Below are 6,121 nucleotides of genomic sequence, written 5' to 3'. Positions count from 1 at the left end.
CATATACCACCCTCAGCACACATTTCACCACAAATACACCAACCTCGCCACATAAAAGTCGAAACACAAAAGTCGCCGCTCAAAACTCGCCACGCGTAATACTCGCCACATGCAAAAGTAAGCTCACGCAAAACTCGCCACACGTGCAAAACTCACCTCATGGGAAAACTCACCACACGCAAAACTTGCACACGCGGAAAAATTGCCACATGCACAAAAGTTGCAACACATGCAAAAGTTGCCTCACACAAAACTTGCACATACTCAAAAGGCACCACACATAAAACTCGCCACCCGCAAAACTCGCCATGCGCAAAACTTGCTGCACACAACTTGCTACACTAACCTGTCACATGCAACTCGACACACAAAAAGTTGCTACACGCATGTCGCCACACAAAACTCATCTCACAAAAGTCGCTACATGCATGTCACCACACGCAACTCAACACACACAACTTGACACACGAAACTCGCCCTAAAACACACACAAGTCTGGTATTATTCTTCAAAGATAAAAATCTGATTAATAAGCAGACACACTACAAGAGCCACAAATGTACCATATAGGAAATACGCCAGCTGTCAGTCACATGACCTGTCTATTATGTGTATGTGTGAGCTAATATATACTGCCAGGGGGAGGGCTTCCTGTTGGCTGGGGATTTATCAGGCTGCCAATTTAGCTTACAAATACTGAGGTAAAAATACTGACCAAATAACGTGTGAACGAGGTCTAATACAGGAGGAGATGACATACAGATATATACTATGTACAGGGGAGATAACACACAGGTATATACTATATATATGGACCCGTCGAAGTGCTGATTGCACGAAACGGCCGTCGTCCTCCTTCACTCCCCGCACCCTCACAATCACCTGCAGCGTGTCTGAATAGCCTGTAAGCATGGATTAAGGCTGCATTAAAGACACTTTTTTCAGCAAACTGGTGAGTGCCGCTTCTTTTATTATCCTTTGATGAGATATGAAGATATACTATATACAGGAGCAGATGATCTACAGGTATATACTATATACAGGAGGAGATGACATACAGGTATATGCTATATATAGGAGGAGATGACATACAGGTATATACTATATACAGGAGGACATGACACACAGATATATACGATATACAGGGGAGATGACACACAGGTATATACTATATAGAGGAGGAGATGATATACAGGTACATACTATATACAGGAGGAGATGACATACAGGTATATACTATATACAGGTGGAGATGACACACAGGTATATACTATATACAGGAGCAGATGATCTACAGGTATATACTATATACAGGAGGAGATGACATACAGGTATATGCTATATATAGGAGGAGATGACATACAGCTATATACTATATACAGGAGGACATGACACACAGATATATACGATATACAGGGGAGATGACACACAGGTATATACTATATACAGGAGGAGATGACATACAGGTATATACTATATATAGGAGGAGATGACACACAGGTATATACTATATACAGGGGAGATGACATACAGGTATATACTATATACAGGAGATGACATACAGGTGTATACTATATATAAGGGAGATGACAAACATGTATATACTGAGGTGAAAATGAGAGGTGTGAGGTGAAAATGAAAAGGTGTGAGTGCAAAATGAGAGGAGTGAGGGAAAATAGTGGAGTGATCGGAAAATGACAGATGTGAGGTCGAAATGACAAGTGTTAGGGGGAATGAGAGGAGTGAGGGGGAAAATAAGAGGAGTGAGGGGAAAATGAGAGGTGTGAGGGAGAAAATGAGAGATGTGAGAGGGAAAATGAAAGATGTAATGGGGAAAATGAGAGGCGTGATGGGAAAATAAGAGAAGTGAGGTGCTATAACTAACCACGGATATTTACTATGCCCAGGCAACGCCGGGCTCTTCAGCTAGTCCCTTGTTAATTAACTTATACATTACAATAGATAGATCAACATGGTACAGTATTATATTCAAAGAAAGATAAAGCGATCGCATTCCCTGTTGAGGCCCCTAGGGGATACGGTCTTTAATTCATGTATCCAGAATGCTTCCCTTCTTTTGAGGGTATGGATACGGTTACCTCCCCGTCTGGGTAGCGGAATATGCTCTATCACTTGAAATTTTAATTGGGGTATGGAGTGGCCCGCATTAATAAAATGGTGGGGTAAAGGTAATAATGTGTTCTTACATCTTATGGTAGATTTGTGTTTACTTATACGATCCTTGATGGGTTGTGAGGTCTCCCCAATATAGAGGAGACCACAAGGGCACTTTATTGAATAAATCATGTGTGATGTGTCATGTTGTTTCATGTTTTATGTTGTTAGTTCTAGGATCGTTATCCTCAGGAGTTTTGATTGTACATTTATTTGTTATTCAAATTTTTGCAGTGTACTGAGGAAGGTCAGCTGTATTTACTGAAACGTTTACTACCAGTGACTGCCAATAAAATTCATTCATTCTACAAGTTGAGTGCCAAAATTTATTATATCATTACTCTGGTGTGGGAACCTTCTTTTGAGCACCACTACAGCTGTGCCACGATATACGTTTATACTGTATATATATGCTCACCTCTACGTGTACACGCTGGCTACTATGACTTCTTTGACATTTTCTTATAAACAAGAGGAAACTAATGCTATATTGTCTAATTCCAATCTCTCTAGTGAATTCCTCAAAGCTCCACCGAGGGAGGCGAGAGGAAGGGATCTGGAACGCGAATCACGACACTTGATTAATCTGGAACTACATTGTGCTACGTTATCCGAGTACCTTCCTGTCAATTGCATACCAAGAGGACTAAGGGTCCCATGACGACCGACACTCTTCAGCGACTCTTCGGCATTCTGCCGGAAATTTGAGCAGATCTTGAACAAATGCTCATTTGACTTAAAGGGAACCTGTCACCCCCAAAATGTAAGATGAGCTAAGCCCACTGGCATCAAGGGCTTATCTACAGCATTCTGCAATGCTGTAGTTAAACCCCCGATGTATCCTGAAGGATGAGAAAACCCAATTAGATTATACTCGCCTGGGCGGGCGGTCCGATCCGATGGGCGTCGCTGTCCGGGACCTCCCATCTTCATAGCATGACGTCCTCTTCTTGTCTTCATGCTCTGGCGCAGGCGTATTTTGTCTGCCTTGTTGAAGGCAGAGCAAAGTACTGCAGTGCGCAGGCGCCGGGCCTCTCTGACTTTTCCCTGCGCCGCGCACTGCAGTACTTTGCTCTGCCCTCAACAGGGCAGACAAAGTACGCCTGTGCCGGAGCCGCAGCTTGAAGACAAGGAGAAGACATCATCGTAAGAAGTTGGGAGGCCCCGGACCGCGAAGCCCATCTGATCGGACCGCCCCTGAGTGAGTATAATCGAACCTCTTTTTCTCATCTTTCAGGATACATCGGGGGCTTATCTACAGCATTACAGAACGCTGTAGATAAGCCCCTGATGCCGGTGGGCTTAGGTCACCTTCCATTTTGGGGGTGACAGGTTCCCTTTAATGACATTGACTGTAGAGCACCTACAAGGTGCCATTGCTTCTTCCAGTGACACAATTAAGAATATCGAATCACAATTAAAATAATAAATACCGCGCTACAAGGGTTAAGGGCTGGTTTAGAACACAGATAACTTGTTGCTGCACCTGCGTGCAACAAGCTTGGCAAAATAAAGTGAACAAACTATACTAGTGTTCACACAATCGTCAGCTCACACTGGTACAGCCCGCAGTGGGAGTCCTTAGTGATTTGGATGTGCACTATATGCAATATGATAGAAATAAATAAATAAATAATAGAGCACATACCATGATGGTGTAACTAGTAGCTAGTATAGTTTGTTCACTTTATTTTGCCAAGCTTGTTGCACGCAGGTGCAGCAACAAGTTATCTGTGTTCTAAACCAGCCCTTAACCCTTGTAGCGCGGTATTTATTATTTTAATTGGTCTATTTGTTTTACTGGTAGAGTGTGCACGGATCTGCCTGAATACCTGCAGCACTTGGGTTATCGAATCACAATTAGCTTCTTCTAGCACAGTGGAGGACTTGAGCACCCTTAAGACAAGGATTAAGACTGCAATCGATCAGCACAAGAGGGACACAGAGAATAGGAAAAGAATTAAATCCCAAAGAGATCTTGAGGATTACGATAATAACCGAGTATACCACTGGCGCAATAACCCATTTCCCCGCTCTGATTCTTCGAGGTTTGATTACCATTCATCTAATAATCCCTCCACTTCAGGTTCTGATACAGACAGAAGGAACACCCGCACAGGTACAACACAATTAACACAAACGGCACCCAAAAAGAAGAGGCCCCGTCGGAACCAACGAAGGAAGAGGTCCAGACTTTTACAGAGTGACACGCTCACAGGTACAAACTCGTTAGTCATTAACATTTCCTCAAGATCTCTCAGCATTGCAGAACATAATCTCCTTCAGAAGGGATTGTCCTTCTGTCCCTCCTTCAAGTTCAGTACTTTTGGACTCGATATGGAACTACAAAAATTCTTCCGCCGCATAAGGTTGTTAACTAATTTTGCTAGAAAGGACCGGTCACAGGACCCTACCCTATCTATGTGCCAATCCTTAATCTCTATTGGTACCATTCCCAAGGATTCGCTTTTTGTTTCCTTTGATGTTAAGGATCTACTGTATATACATCCATCCCACACAATCAGGGGATTGAGTGCATGATCAGACTTGGATCCCAACATAACATATACTTACTGTGGTCCTGACTCAAAATTACTTCTTATTTGAAGACACATATTACTTACAGGCACAAGGGACCGCAATTGGCTCGAATGTGGGGCCCCCATATGCAATTACTTATATGGCATCCTTTGAGGATGACATAGTGTATCCTAATTCCCTCTTCAGAACTTATTGCACTGTATGGAAAAGATTCATTGATGATATTTTTGCATATGGACAGGTCCCTCTGATACCCTTGATGAGTTTTTCAATATACTTAATCATGCCTGGCCGGGTCTTCACGTTACCATCACAAGGGACACACACCAAATCAGTTGTTTAGACACTATGGTGTTGAAAGATGATAATGGCGTCCTTAGCACACATCTCTATGTAAAACCCACAGACCGCAATAATCTGCTTCACTATCAGAGCCTTCATCCCGATTCTACAAAGAAGTCCATACCCCGCTCTCAATTCCAGGGGGTCGAACACATAGTCACAGACCCTATCAAAAATGAAGAGAGAAAGAGTGATATGTATCATAAATTCAGAGAACGGGGTTACCCCTCTGAATAATTATATGATGCTCTACAACCACCCACATCTCCCAAACAACGTCTTACGGGACAGGTACCTTTTGTTCACACTTTTTCACCCGTATGTGCATATTATCAGGAAATTGTCATACTATCAGGAAACATTGGAACCTCTTGAAAGAAGCACACCCTGAAATACAGTAATTCCAACAGACTTTTTTGCCCTGTTACAAACGTCCTCGTAATATCCGAGATACTCTCATCAGAACAGACATCGGCTTGGGACAACGACTCTCCACACAGAGATTCTTATCTGTCCCTAAGACGGGTACCTTACCTTGCTTGCATTGCAAGCAATGTGGCAATGTTCTGAAGGGTGATCATTTCTACCATCCACATTCAGGGAAACAGTACAAGATAAGAGATTACAGTACCTGCGTGACACATCACACGTGATTTATTCAATAAAGTGCCCTTGTGGTCTCCTCTATATTGGGGAGACATCACATTCACAACCCATCAAGGATCATATAAGTAAACACAAATCTATCATAAGATGTAAGAACACATTATTACCTTTACCCCACCATTTTATTAATGCGGACCACTCCATACCCCAATAAAAATTTCAAGTGATAGAGCATATTCCGCTACCCAGACGGGGAGGTACCGTATCCAGACCCTCAAAAGAAGGGAAGCATTCTGGATACATGAATTAGAGACCCTATCCCCTAGGGGCCTCAACAGGGAAAATTATCTCTTTTCTTTGAATATAATACTGTATCATGTTGATCTATCTATTGTAATGTATAAGTTAATGAACAAGGGATTTGTCTTTATTCATACATAAGGAAGTAAGGATTGGT

Source organism: Ranitomeya imitator, chromosome 5 (genome assembly GCF_032444005.1).
Source record: "Ranitomeya imitator isolate aRanImi1 chromosome 5, aRanImi1.pri, whole genome shotgun sequence".
Lineage (NCBI taxonomy): Eukaryota > Metazoa > Chordata > Amphibia > Anura > Dendrobatidae > Ranitomeya > Ranitomeya imitator.
The sequence above is the reverse complement of the archived record's forward strand: the minus strand, read 5'-3'. Positions refer to the sequence as shown.